The following is a 15,291-nucleotide window of genomic DNA, read 5'->3' as shown; positions in this document are numbered from 1 at the left end:
GCACTGCCTACTATTAGCTCGCCTCGCCTCGCCACCCTATCATTTGTCAGATCTGTGTTTGTGTGCTCCTGGTGCCTGTGCCTGTGTGTGTATATGGTTGTGTGTGTGTGTGTGTGTGTGTGTGTGTGTGTGTTTGCGCACGTGCACGTGGCTCGAGAAACCGGAGCCATTGTTGGAGTCCGGCCATGACCTAACTGTGACGCACAGGAACAGGGAGGGGGGGAGAGAGAGAGAGACAGAGAGAGAGAGGCGACAGCAGCAGCAGCAGCCCAGACGCTGAAAAACAAGCCGGAGCTCCGTCACCTCGGTGTTTGTCCACCGGGAGCGTCGGTAGAGACCCGGCGGTGTTTACCGTCCAGGCGGGGATGTGGTGGACGGTAGAGCCCCTCTCACAGTCAGCCCAGCCGACGCTTTACTGTAAATATAACGCCGGGGAAGGTTAATGTGGAGATTACAGCCCGCATGAATGGCGTCTTAAAAGTATAAATAATTGAGTCCAACTTGTTGTGTAGAGCTTTACATCAGATGTTTTAATTAGCTTGCTCCGGGCATGTTGGTATAAGTGCCGACCTTCCCTCTGTGTTCCTATATGCAGATATAAAGGAGTGGCATATGAGCGGAATACTAAAGTTTATTTTACATTCAAAACGCAAACCGTAATATTTGATATTAAGATTTAACATTCAGCCCATGAGATGCGGTTAAAGGGTTATTTTATGCTTTTTCCTGTTGTCAACAAATCCTGTGACACCAAAACCAACAATGCGTTAGTCCGTCCCAACTTCCCTGCCCTGGATGTGGCTCTTTTATTCCTACTGAGGAATTTAATAGAAAAAAGCTGGCTCCAAATACATATAGTGTATTTATTTAAAGTTTAAGTAAAGGTTAACTGATTTTCTGAAGAAAAAAAACCCTGGGCATTGTAGTTTTTAACAAAAAATGGAGAAACTGAGTAAATAGTGCACTTGTTGGCACTATTTTATATTTATATTTGGTGCCCTATTAAGCATTTGTAGCTACAGGAAGGTGTAGGAGGGATGGACTCAAAATAAACTACAGGGGTCATGTTCATTGTAATGAAGAAACATGTTAGCCAGTGCAACAGTGTGGCTCACTGATTGATCTGTGGCACAGAGGAATAAGATATCAGACTGTAGATATACAGGCCATACCCGATGGTGGGATACATTTATTGTTGGTTTTGGTCTTTTCCTGGGATTTGTTGACAAGAAGGAAAAACAGCATATGTGTAATATTCAAAGATACAGCCATATTCTTTTGATTCTATGGATTTTATTTAACAAAAAGAACAAAAAGACAGATGTAGCTATGCTCCAAAGAACTAATGTCCTCTCTCCAGATGCTCTGTGTTCACCATGTGTCACTCAGTTTTTGGTAGTAATTGTCGAGAGGCCCTGCCAAACTGAAGTTTTAAGACAACAGGGGCTCATTAGCAAATTTTTGCCCAGGGGCCTCCCTCACAGGTTAATCCTGCCATTCAGAGAGCGCTTACAAACTACAAAATACAATGAAGGGCAACTGCAGTGTAATCCTGTTTCAACCCCCGGTGTGCAAACAAACACAATAACTCTCACTTACTTCGGGAACAAAGTTATATAAAATAAAGAAATACACATAACCGCATGCTGACTACTTGAAAATTCATGTTTTACCACCATATTTTCAAATTATCAGGTTGTTTCTGCCATTGAGAAATGGCCTTAGAGGGGAAGAAAAGTTATGCAAAGACAGTGCTTCTAGGGATTCCTCTCCTCTTGACGCTGACCTTGAATCTGTGATAATTTGCTCAGAGCAGAGCTGAACAAAGCTCCTCAGCGGTGCAGGAGCAGCATTTTGAGGAATTGTAAACAACACGTAAGAAAACAAAATTCAAGTTGTCAGAGCCCCAACATGTTGTGAGTAAATAAATACAGCAGTGATGATGCTGTGGTTTTCAGAAACCTTTAAAGGCCGATGAGGTGAAGGGATCTGATTGGTTTCAAGGCTATCTTACTTCCCTGAGACCAACACTACACTGCAGTAGATGAAATGAGAAGAAATACATCATTTTCAGAGCTGTGAGTCTTTAATGTACTGTGCTAGCTTGACAAAATCTACAATTAGACCAGTTTGACCATTTACACAAACGATTTGGATCAAATTGTCACTCCGGTACATTTTCACTAAGAATTCCCCAAATTCCCCAAACAAAACCCCCACCCACCTAGGAAATGTTTATCCAGTCACCAACCAAACTCTGTACAATTTTCTGAGTAATTAAAAAGTTCCAGATTCTATTTATAAATGTAACTGTTCAATCATTATTATTTATATTATGTGTGATTATAAATGTATCTGATACTGTCTCAATTCATTGTTTTGATTATAAAATTACACTTCCAACATATTCAAATTTTAAATTGTTTTGCCCAACCAACAGTTTAAAACCCAAAGGATATTGAGTTTACTGTGTTATAGGACAAACAAAAGCAGAAAATCTTCAAATGAACCAGAGAAGCTGGAAGCGGCAAATGTTTGGCAAAATTGCTCAAAGTATTTGTCGATTAAAATAAAATCGTTGGCGTTTTTTTTTTTTTTTTTAATCGATCTTCTAACTGACAACACTTGTCTAAATGTTGAAACCTGTTCTCTACTCTGTCACCCTGGTGGAGAATAAATCCCTTTCTACCAATAAAGTGTTCACAATTTAAACAATTGTCTGGAAAGTCCAAAGACTCAGCCTTAAAACCCTGCGTGGCTAAAATGCAGGCCTCTAATTGTAAAATACCCCCCTAAAAAAATCCACTTAAATGGTCTGTTACCGAGGACGTGACCTCGGTGGCTGTGACCCTGCTCACATATGTCTTTCTGGAGAATGGCGCGTTTAATGTCCCTCTCTCCCGTCATCCTGTCTAACAACAGCTCGGCTGTGCTGCTGCTGCCGGAGCGGAGTGCTGGAGCGAGCGGAGCTCCAAGCGCTGCGATCTGGCCCCGAAAGAGTTAAATTAATCTCTCCCTCTACCCTCTCTCTCTTTCTCTCACTCTCTCAACACACACACAACACAAACCAACACACACACACACACACACACACACACACACACACACACACACAGACTGCCACCGCCCCAGATAACAGAGGGGCGCCTCTCCCCAGCCAGCCAGCCTCCGCTAATCGCAGTGGCAGGAGGGGGGAGTGGAGTGCCGGCGGCCTCTCACAGCGCTGGGCTTTTTATTGACGCTGCCTGCCTGCCTGTGTGTCATCTGTGTGTGTGTGTGTGTGTGTGTGTGTGTGTGTGTGTGTGTGTGTGTGTGTGTGTGTGTGTGTGTGTGTGTGTGTGTGTGCGCGGCGTGCGTGCAAGGCTGTGCATGCTTGTGGGTGCGTGTCAGAGCGAGAGAGCTATAAAGAGGTGGGTGGGTGTGTGGCTCCCTCTGGTGTGTGTATGTGCGCGCCTCTGTGTGTGTGTGTGTGTGTGCGCCTCTGTGTGTGTGTGTGTGCCTCTGTGTGTGTGTGTGTGTGTGCCTGTGTGTGTGTGTGTGCCTCTGTGTGTGTGTGTGCGCCTCTGTGTGTGTGTGTGCGCCTCTGTGTGTGTGTGCGCCTCTCTCTGTGTGTGTGCGCCTCTGTGTGTGTGTGTGTGAGAGCGCTCCCCGCCAGCAGCGGAAAGCAGGGAGAGGCGGGGAACTGGGAGGGTGGGTGGCGAGGTTATGAGCGGAACTCGACAGAGGCCGACAGACGAGAGAGAAGGAGGAGGGGTGGGAGGGAGAAGGGAGGGGGGATCTTTCTTGTGCTGCGCTGAGAGCCGCCACCGCTTCTCCTTCCTCTCAGATAAGGTTCGTTTGAAGGTTTTAATCTTTATTCTCTACAAAAAAAAAAAAAAAAAAAAAATGACGCGACTGCTCAACGTTTCTGCCCGCGCGGGTTGGAAAGGATGATCACCGTCTGTGATCCCCAAGGTCGGAATAAGACAAGTGTGATTGATCGCAATGGTTATTTTGTGTCACGGGCCCACTGATTGATTGCATCGATCAATTTAGCAGCCTATTGATTAGGGCTTAATCTATAGGTCCATGTCTCTCACTGCTCCACTAATCTCTCTCTCTCTCTCTCTCTCTCTCTCTCTCTCTCTCTCTCTCTCTCAGTGTTTGGCTCTGAGCCATGCTCGCCCTGCCGCGCCAGGCTGTAATTATCCCCGGTGAGGCCGCGCTAACGCAGCGTGGCGCGCCTGTGGGGAACCGGTTAGCCCTACAACACCGGCGGTTGGGGGGGTGTGTGCGTGCGTGAATGTGTGCGCGCGCGTGTGTGCGTGTGATTTCGTGCTTGTGTGACGCGGAGGGAGAAGATGATGCTGTGTTGATATTTCAGTAACCTGTATCAGAGCATTTCCAAGTCCTTGCATAAACATTTGGAGATTCTTTTCAGATTAGAAAAATTGATTTAAAACAATTGATACGCTCAATATAAAGTCACCGCTGTCTATCACACACACACACACACACACACACACACACACACACACACACAATGCCTGCCCATAAACACATGATTGGACCACTGGGTAATTGTCGGACCATTGTGAAAGAGCATAATCACCATGAGTGTGTGTGTTGAGTGTTTTGTGTTCAAGTATGTATCTATTGATTGTACGTGCGCACGTGTCCGATCCAGTGCGTGCCAGTGAGTGTTGAGGCAAGTTTCCGTGCGCGTGTGCGTGTGTGTTTGCGACTGTGAGTTGCAGTAAGCGATCCATAACGATCTGCAGGTGGATTGTGCTGATTAGTACCGGCTGCTGTGGACTGAGCTGCGTGCAAAGAGCTTCCTGCAATCTGAGCCTGCTGACTGAGAGTGCGCGGGCGCGTGTGTGTGTGAATGTAACGTAGTGCCTCGCTTTGTGTGTTGGCAGTCAGCCCTTTCGAAATGTGTGTCAGCGCTATGTGTGTCTGTTTTGAGGACAGCGCGTGTATATTTGGCTAAAATGTGCTAAATGTTAAAGGTGTGCAAGATTGTGCGCGCAGTTGCCGCGCGCGCGTGTGTGTGTGTGTGTTTGTCAGGCCACCGCTTCAGTGTCTGATTGCAACAGCAGATGGCTGAATCACCGTGACCTCCCAGAGTGCGGCTCCTGCACGCGCGCGCGTATGTGTGTGTGTTTGTGTGTGTGTGTTTTGGTTTATACAAGACACACCTATGCACAAATCCCTGACAAGACATAAAATGACAGCTAGAGGACGGGATCACAGATTTAAGCACTTTTTTTTTTCATCACCATCATCCAACATGAGCGTTTTCAAAGGCACACGCTGTTCTCAGGCAGGCTTTTCAAAACCACAAAGTTCACACACAGTCATAAAAAGTGCAGCCATTAAAAGGCCTGTGCAGCTCTCCAGGCCTGTTTTTGTGTGCCTCTCCCTCAGACTCCAAGCATATAAGTGTTTTTTCTTCTGTATCTACAACTGTGTGTTTTTGTCAGAAACTTGGTTTGCCCTGCGGTTCCTCTGAGCAATATTCATCCTAATCCAGTTTTCCAGTGAGTGATGGAGAGAGCCGCCTGCCTTTCATGCCCTCTGAGTCAGAGCAGGAGGGAGAGGAAGACCCTGTGTCCTCTGCTGTGTCTTTCCAACACCCAGCTGACCTTTCAGCGTGATTATTATGTGTGTGACATCTACTGTTTAAGACCTTATATTATTATATGTGTTTTCAGCATTTATAAACTATCTCCCAGACTGACTTCTTGCTATCTAGCTATATTAAATTGTGGCTTACAACAGAGCAGCTCCTCAGACTGTGTGGATGCAAGAATCAGATTTGGAGCATCTGCAAACCTCCCTCCACAGTTGTGAAAGGGGGGCACATCAAATCTCTCTTTTGCCTTGTAGCACTACAAACAGTGAGGGCTTTGGTAGTGGGTAGTAGGGTTGCCAGGTTGGATCCTACCTGCACAAATCTGGGCAGGGGAAGTGAACGGGACATATGGTGCAATGTGGCTGGATGTGTTAAAGCATGACACTCACATTGCCAAGGCTAAAGATGGCGGTACACTTCCTGGGGAAATACATGTTGTCATGTTTCTACAGACAATAGCACACGTTGGCAGAACCAAACACGGTGCTGTTTTGACTGCAGAGAGTGCAGGTATGCTGGTGGAGTTTGTCGCATGCCAGCTGCCACTGTGTGACCACATAAAAATGAAAATTGGTCTCAGCTTCCTGTTTGTTGGACCAAAAAGCGCCTAAATCTTGATGCTGTGAGCCACTTGATGCAGGTCTAAGTGTTATCACCATTTGATGAGGATACTGTTGACTTTAAGGTTCATGAGTGGAAATTAAAAAAACTAAAACAATTAATAAGTCAATATGAAATTGTATGTGGCAGAACGTTTGTCACAGTTTTTCTGTGTCAAGCTCCGTTGTTGGTATATTGTAGCATATTTCGTTGTTAGTTCGTTTCACTGGGGCACTGTCACCACCCTGAAACCTAAATAGAAAGTCCATTGAAAAGCATGTATTACACTGTCAGACAAAGTACTTGAATCATACTTATCATTTTATTAAGCTGGCTTTTTTTCCCCTTCTAATTTGAGCTTTTTGAAAACTCCAGAGTGAATGAATCTGAACTTGCTGGCCTTGTGTTTTAGTGTGAATGGGGAAAACAGAGCTTTTGGAGAACAATGACCAAAGCCTGGTTCAGGGCTATGTGGCAGTAAAATGAAGCAAGACAACTTTGTGTTGGCTCCAGCCAACACAATCGCTAATTAAAAATGTCAGCCAATAACACAGCACAGCTGCTGTCATCAGCACAACTCACTATTTTATGCTCCTTCAGTAGTCTGAAAACAGTATGTGGATGAGAACAACTGGCTTTATGAAAACACAGTATAGGTCATCATAAAGTCAGCTGAGACTTCTCGATGTCTGTGACACACACTTTTGTAGTTTTTCAAACTACAGAGAAAGAGGAAGACATTTAATCAACTTCTTGTCAATGAGGCACTTTATTGTGGATGGAAGCTACCAGAAAACGCTGGTGTGGATGTGCAACCTTTTCACATGTAAACAGTGTTTTAAGAGTGGACGTAGGCTTGGTTGTGTGGTGGTTTTAGTGGTTGTGGTGGCAGTGGGCAACTCCCAGTTATGAAAGGTAGAGGGGAGGGCCTGATAAGAGCAACCATGCAATTTACCCTGAATATATTTAAGTTTGAAGAAGCTCTTTTAAATTACTCATCACAGAAACTTTTGAAGAAGAGTTTTTGTCCAGAAAGAGACGGTGGAGTTTTTGTTCCGTGCCATGCATGAATACCCAGTTCTTCCCTTCTCATCTCGCAGACCCTCTCCCCTCTGCTCACTTCCTTTGTGCCTCTGTCTCCAAACTTTTGGACAATTTGCCCTTAAAGATGAGCTTTTACGTCCATATGCGAGTGCTTTGTGTTTGTTTGTGTATGACCGTCTGGTTTAACTCCTACTTTCAACAGCTGTGGCGAATGCAGCCAGACCTTCATTGCCAAGTCCCCCTCTCTTTTCCTACTCCTACTCTGCTTCTGTCTGTCTGCTGGCTTTTTTTTCTTTCTTCTCTCTCTTCGTCTCTCTCTGTTCTCTCCTACACGCACGCACACATGCAGGCACATGATGCACACACACCTCAGGCTTGATATTCATAGCCTCCTCCTCCTTCACTTGACATGGGAGCCTTAACAGATGTGCCCCAGCCTTGAGCTGCCTCCCCCCCCCATTGCTTCGTGCTTCACAGATTTACTTTATCTCTTGGTTTGAGGGGGGGGAAACCTGAAATTTAATTTTGATTTGCATAGTTTATAGATTCTGATTTATAAAACAAACAAAATAAACACAACAACAACAACAACAACACCAGTGACTGTACCAGTGTAAGATGGACACCCAGTTGGGCACCTTCTGGCCGTCCTCTATCACCTGCACTCAGTTAATGAACATACTGAAAAATAATCTAATGTGAATAAAATATAGGTGTGCTTCTTTGTCTCTCTCTCAATATAACTTAAACTTTAGATTTGGTTTGATTTGTGCACTTTTCCTTTAGTCAAATATCATTTTTATTGCATTTTGCGAAAGGTTTTAAATATTTGTTCCAATCACAATCTCATTACTATCACTAATACTTCATTTTCTGCCTTTTTTCTGCTGTTAAAACCTCGCCTAGTCCTGTTTTGGAGTTTCAGCGGAGCCGTGTGTGTGTGTGTGTGTGTGTGTGTGTGTGTGTGTGTGTGTGTGTGTGTGTGTGTGTGTGTGTGTGTGTGTGTGTTCGTCCCTCTCTCTGTGTGTGCGTGCGCGCGCAGCCAGTGCCGTGCGCTGGAGGCTTATGGTAATTGCGGTCTCCCGACTGGCCTTCTGGGTAGAGTCTGCGCGAGTGGGAGTGGAGCGAGTCGCTCGGTCTCGGCAGCGTTCATCCATTCTGTGCGGCACTCCCCGTACAGCTCCGTGCGTCCTCGGTGCGAACCGGGGTGTTCTCTCTTCGCTCGTCGAAGAAAAGGCGGGACGGAAAGCTACACGGAATAACCTTCAGCAAACCTTCCGAGACACGGATTCCGGTGTCGAAGAGGACATGGAGTGACTGAGAGCGAGGGAAAGGGGCTTTTTCCGAGGACGGCGTGCTCCGCTGAAACCCAACATGGCGCTGCTGCGAGGTACGGCCGAGCTGAATTAATTTCTCCGCGAGTCCGCCGACCTCGCCACCTGTATCCTTTGGGGGCCCGGGCCGCACAGCGCATCGGCTCCCCGACTTAAAGGACCTTTGTTTTCTTTTGTGGATTTCTCTACATCCTGACGTTTGTTTTTCCTCCGCGCAGGATCTTTTTTGTTGCTTTATGGCTTCCCAAGTGACATTTGCAGCAGCAAAAAAGTCCGCTTGAAATATAGGGTAATGGATGAGAGTTGCTTGTAGACAATAGAATCAGGACCGAGAGCTTTATATGTAAGACTTGTTCTGTTTCATGACAAGTGGATAACCTGTTAGGCACTTTTTGTTGTTTTTTTTTTCTTTGGCCGGGATTGTCTGTCTCCAGCAGACAGGACCGTAACCGGGCCAGTCTACGTATACGCACGGATCGCTGTCCTTCTAGTTAACTTGGGAAAAACAGGAAAAAGGCGTTGAGGCGCACGGACGGCGGCTGGAACTAGCACCAATTAACCAGGTGAGGCAATCAATGACACATCTAACTGTATTTTCTTTCGCATGTGTCTTTTGGTGATGTGAAAGCTCCTGGATGAGGACAGAAAAACGCGCAGCGCTCTCAGTTTTTTTTTGTTTTAAAATAGTCCAACAACAGCCAGGATGCTCTTTAATGGATCGATGTTTTCATACAGTGTGTTTTTTAAATCAAAGACATAATTTCCCGGAGGGTTGAATCTGAACGCGAAAGCCCGGTGTTGTGCGCAGAGACTGGGAGAGGATCGGCCACTTCTAAGAATAGCGCATAGGGTGGTCTTTGTGCGTTTCGGCGGGGCAGTGGCATGTGGTTGATAAATAACACGCACACACGCAAACACACACACGTAATGATCCGACCGTGAGCTTGGCCTTTTTACAAGGTGAGAAGGACGTCCCAGAGATTAGCGGACTTGAAAGTGGCGCCGTCCTCGATGGTGAATATTCAGGCTTTTCGCACTCCGTTGAGTGACGAAGTGTGTGAGTGCCTGTGGGGCGAGGGTGGGAGTGTGTATGTACGCGTGTGCGTGCGCGCACACGGAGCTTCTGCGCTAAACAAGGTTACGGAATTCAGCCTCGCCCTGCCAACGGGAAGCGAGCGGTGCTGCTCCGTTTATACACGGTTCAGTTCAGTTGGAGGGCATCCCCGCGGTGTGCGTGCGTGTTGTTTGTGTGACAGCTGAGTGTGTGTGTGTGTTCGTGTTCGTGGGGGCGGTATGGGGGGCTTTGTTTGGACAGAGTGGACGTTGATCAGTCGTCTCATCAGTCCCAAAGGTAGTGTTGGGGAAAGGTGTGGGGAGGGGGAGACGGGACTGCACCGCTCACCTTGCTGTCTAGTTGATGGAAACCGCTCTGGCATCGTGCCAACACACACACACACACACACACACACACACTCTTCATGTCTTGCAGGTGTTCTCCGAAATGACTTTGTGCTACAGTATGTTGTCTTCCACTCTCGCACGCAGTCTTGCTGTGAGACTAGTCTTTTCATTGCGGGGGAATATCCTTTGCGCACGGAGGATCCAGACAGTTAAGACCCCCCTCCCCCTGCAGCTCCGATACGCGCTGCTCTCTTGTAGGGAGAAAGTGCCGACCCCAGACTCTTAATAATATAAAAAATAGTTTTAAAAAGTGTATCTTATTCTCGTCGCCGTAATTACGTGAATAGCTTGGCGAGTTTTTACGAATTACAACCACTTTGTAATTCCCCTTTAATCCACTAATTTCCACTCTACCATTATCAACTTTAAAACATTTATTTTACTTAATCTATAGCCGCCGCCCCCCCTCTCCTGCACCAGTGTGGGCGGCAGCGATGAACCGCTTCTTATAAAGTTGCTGTTTAATTGAAATAAGTGCTGCAAGGCATGCTGGAAGTGTTCCAAACGGAATCGTCTTTCCCTAACGATTCTTTTAAATCTCCTCTGCCGGCTTCGTAGCCTGCATTTCACGACCGGCAGAAGCAGCATTTAACCAGAGACCTTTTCTTTTCTTAAAACGACTTTGTAAGGAACCACACTCTCCGTCGCAAGGGAACGGCTCATATCGCGGGAGTTTTCCTTCCGTGCCGCCCTGCCTGCTGCCTGTCCTGGAGCCACACAGGCACTAATTAGGGGACGCTCTCTTAGGACGATCGATGTGCCTCATATTGGCTGGCTCCAGCTCATTGACGAGCTTAGTGAGGGAAGCAGCTACTAAAAGACCACTTCAGCCCCGGCAGCCAATGCGCGCAGGATACACAGCAGAGAGTCGCTCACAACGCCAGCGTCTCGGTGTCCGGGTGGGAGAGCACGACCTCGTGTTGGGACCTTTTTGGAGGAAACAGAGCAGGGGGATTAACTGGTGGGGGGGATTGGAGGCTACTTCAGGGGGATTTGATGCAGAATTAAAGCTTAATTGTATTTTAATTAGACCCCGGACTCTGGTAAAAGGGTAAAGGACATGTGTCAAGAAATTAGATTTGATCGTGTAGTTTTTTTAAAAAAAAAAGAAAGATTAAAACAAAACCACTGGAGATCTGGGCATTTACAAGCTTTATGTAAAATAAAATCACATTTTGTATGTATAATATATGTATTGTATGATGATGAAACATTTCTCTTCCTTTTTGAATTGAGTTTGTTTTGGTGGAAATAATGATAGATTGCGTACTTTTGTATTTCTCACTTAAAAACACAAGTGGAGGTCATCCATTATGCAGCTGTGCCATCAGAGTTCATCTCCAGTTGCCTTGCCCAAAAAATACCACCTTGTCTGTCCTCGGCCTCTTTCTCAATAATCCACAAACTTTGTAGCAAGAGATGGCCTCGTGGCTCAGGCTTTTTAAACTGCTGTCTGATCTTTAGGTAATAAAGCCCGTTCCCCCAAGCGGTGCATGTTGCGAAGCGTAAAACAAATACTTCACATTTTGTGTGGGCCGAGTTTATTTATAGTGTACCCGTCGGACTGTTTTGTGCATCATTTTTCCACTGTGCGCTGTGATGTCAGTGTGGGGCTGATCTGTTTTCCAGGTGTTGGAACACAGAGGGGGAGGGCTGCTTACCATAGATTGACACACTGATTCTCTCTCACTGTCTCTTTTCATGCGAGAGGACGTCGCACTTCTTTCAGAAAGTGTTTTATTACCCAGCTCCATTAGTGGCCAAAGTGGGGTTCAAGTGTGGTCCCCAAACAAAGTTCATTCGGCCTTTTATCGCATTTATTAGACATTACATTTTATTACAAACATGCAGAAAAGACTTTACTAATCAAATGTTTCACTTCCACCTTTGCCAGTCTTGTTTCACAGTAATCTAAAACAATACATGTTTCCAATCAACTAGGATGGGGACTTAAGTGTGAATATTCCAGTTTTACAGTATTATGTGGATAAATTCACAGCCAAGGGTTTACGTGCTGCGGGAGGGGGAGGTGCACCTGAAAGCAGCAGCAGCCCCGTACCTGCTGGGGCATACTGTCATGCTGAGTGATGTGTGACAGTGGAGGTGTCAGCGTGGTGCTCCGTGGGGTGGCTGAGCGATCCGCTGCGTGTGTACGGACGACCACACCACCCACCATTTTAAACCCATTAACCTGCTGTTGGTCCGCTTTTCTAATCAATAGGGACCACGTGGGGAATATTACGCACGGATAGAGAGCGCGTCAATAAAATCACGGGACCACTTTTGCACATCAAACCTCTATTCTAATGTGTTAGGGCAAAAGGGAAAGCCCGTGTTCTGCTCTATATCCAGCCAGAGATGTGAGGTCTGTCTTATTGTTGTCGCGCTTGTTTTTTCTCTCGCACTCACGCCTGGATGAGGAAAAAAAAACAACAGTGTAGTCGCTGCCGGCGCTGAGCTCGCTGCTGAGGCGAGGTGCGTGTGAACAAAAGCGGAGGCACGGCAGAGAGCCGAGGAGAGATCGGTTTTCCAGGCGCTGCGCAGCTCCCAGAGGAGACGTCACGGTTTGATTGAAGCTATGCTCCGTGCTGGCCTCCCGGGACCTCGCGATGAAACGGGAGAGCAGCCCCCCCCCTCCCTCCCTCCCCTCCTCCTCCTCCCTCTCCCTCTCCCTCTCTCTCAGCGCTCCACAAAGCTTTTTGTTCCGACGAGGTCTGGAGCGCACGGATCACTTCCCCGCAGAGATGTGTCGGCCTCCAGTGCTGTTTCACCGGCACGGAGACGGTCAGGACGCCCCGTGAGAACCACGTCTCACATTATCGTCTGCTCCAGCGACTGTCTGACATATTAAAACCGATAGTTCTGCTGCCTATTAGGAACGTCTGTTATATTATGTTTAAGTCCAGTAGTTGGATAAACAAGTTCTCTGTGTTATCGTGTCTCCGAAAGCGACTTAAATAATATAGATGCGGGGATTTTATGTGATATGAATAGAGGGGGCTGTAAATCTGAATCCCACTAATTGTATTTAGTTTTGACCTCTGGCTGGCCTATAGGAAGATTGATTTAGCAGCGCAGTAATGATGGCACACCTCACCTCCGTCCTCCGAGTCTCTGCAGGCTCGGTCTTGATCAGGCCTCCTCGTTTGTTTTTAGATGTCGGCGCCTCGGGCATCTATCTGACGAAATCCCACAGACGCTTGGCAGCGCAGCGGGGTGATGGCGATAGGAGTTTATTACACCGAGCGTCTTCAAAGCGGGAATGTGTTATCTGCCGTTTGGATGGCGCATCACTGGCTTCGTGTTCGTTATAGAACTGTTGTGCTCATCCCTAGGCCTTATATCGCAAAGTAAAGACCCAAAGTTCATTTTAGTAAAGAATTAATTTATCAACCTATGAGATCTGGGTCACACCAGTATCATTTCCTCCTATGTGACCTTTTAAATCTAGGCTGTGTCGGGGGTGTAAGCTAGGTTTACCTCGCACTGCCTCAGCACCTGTTTAAATTGATTCATTTAGCCTAATTTACGTCTTTACGCGCCGCCAATAATTAAGCCTCCTCTTTAAACAGACTATTCATCCTATGTGGCGGGCGGGGCCCTGTGCAGGGGGAAGAGTCCCTTTTTTTTGAGCGTCATGTGCTTTCATTAGGAACATCCAACACATGAAAGCAACGCCAGCATTTCAAAGGAAAGTCAAGAAACCTCCGGTAAACGCGGGCCGACTCATGCATGCGCATCCCGATTACAATCGGGTCCTTTGGTTGCATAAAGGCCCATTTAGTCCCCATTTGGCCCGGGATGAATAGAGCCAGTTCAGCAGCCGCCGCCCGGGCCCTAGTGACAGCACGGGGGGGCCTCACAATGTCGCCGTTGTTGACGGCCATGCTGCAGAGGGGGGTGATTTGAACCGTGCACCGACTTGCATGCGGCTGTGCAGCGGCCCGGGAGGACGCAGGGGCCCCTTGTTTACAGCTCGGTCGCTAATAATGTGACAGCTGAAGAGACGCCGCCGGCTCCTTCCAGCTCTGCGCTCCACCAGCAGCGCGCTCTCCGTCTCCCCACAGCACTTATCTCCTCCGTCTCCCCTCAGCCTGTTACATCACTGACACACTGTATGTCAACTTTTCCATAGATTGCACGCGCGAGTCCACATTGAGATGATCAATTAGGCCATTTGGCACACGCCGGGCTGATAATCAATAACAATTAAAATTGGGCACGCGCGCTCTTCCTCGCGTCCTCTCTGTTTATGATGCAGGGTGTTGATGCTGGTGAGCGCGTGGCCCTGAGGCTGTGTATTTAGTAGTCAGGCTGTAGTTTTGGCCCGCGCTCTCTTATGCATTTTTCTAGAATTTGTTCCCGCTGATTTCTGTTGTGTTCACTGACACACACACACACACACACACACACACACACACTCTCACACTCACACACGCACAGCGTCTAGATGTGATGTGTGTGTGTGTGTGTGCGCGCGCCCGTATTTAATCCGTGTTTATGCCCACCCCACCCCCGTCGCTGCGGAGATTATCCTGCGTCACACTGCATTTTTTTTAAGAGCTGATCGGAGCTCTGCGCTTCAGAGAGCCTGGCAGAGCTCCAGGGACAAAGAGCGAGAGGGTGCCTACATTACCGGTAATACTACAGCAAGACCCACATTCCTGGTTTCCCGTTATTTTCCCGTGCAAACCCGACTGTGCGACGATCCGATCCTAATCACAGGGGGTGTTTGTGTATGATTAATGCCCCCCCCCACACATTACCGGTACGCACGCAACCACTGCGCTGCACGTGGACTAGAGAGGCCCCGGCCCTGGAGGACGTGATGAGCGGTGCCGGTGCGTTTCCGCGGGTCACGGAGAGTTCAAGTCCTAGTCGTCAGAAACAGGAAACGAGGGGAAAGAGGGAGAAGCGAGTTTGTTTTCTCTCCCTCGTTATCAGTCTGTCCTTCTGTCATTGTTTGCCCCTCCTCCCTCAACAATAGCCTACCGAAACACAGAGCTATACGAGGTTCCGCTAAAAACACCCGGTGGTTTTCTGTTTAATGGTGCGAGTCGGGGCTTCGCTCCAGCGGTCTGGTTTATAAACGCAGCTCCGACCGCTGCACCCCCCCCCCCCCCCCCTGCCTGCCTGCTGCTGCCGACCAGTGTGATGGATTGGACGGCCGTCGGGAGTTGTTTGTTGCGCAAACTATTCTTAGCAGCGGGGATGAGCGTCAACACATCGCCTTTC

General features: G+C 47.6%; 1 protein-coding gene across 2 annotated transcripts in view; it reads left to right on the top strand.

Moving 5' to 3' along the window:
* The first annotated feature begins 8,360 nt into the window (after positions 1-8,360).
* bcor (BCL6 corepressor) overlaps positions 8,361-15,291 on the top strand; it is a 33,042-nt gene continuing 26,111 nt past the window's right edge. For both annotated transcript variants that reach the window (XM_051403814.1, XM_051403813.1), the window contains exon 1: positions 8,361-9,158. The gene's annotated coding sequence lies outside the window, so the exon portion shown is untranslated. The remainder of the gene's footprint in view (positions 9,159-15,291) is intronic.

This window comes from Dicentrarchus labrax, unplaced genomic scaffold (genome assembly GCF_905237075.1).
Source record: "Dicentrarchus labrax unplaced genomic scaffold, dlabrax2021, whole genome shotgun sequence".
Taxonomy (NCBI): Eukaryota; Metazoa; Chordata; class Actinopteri; family Moronidae; genus Dicentrarchus; species Dicentrarchus labrax.
Note: the sequence above shows the minus strand (reverse complement) of the source record. Positions and strands in the feature narration are given on the sequence as shown.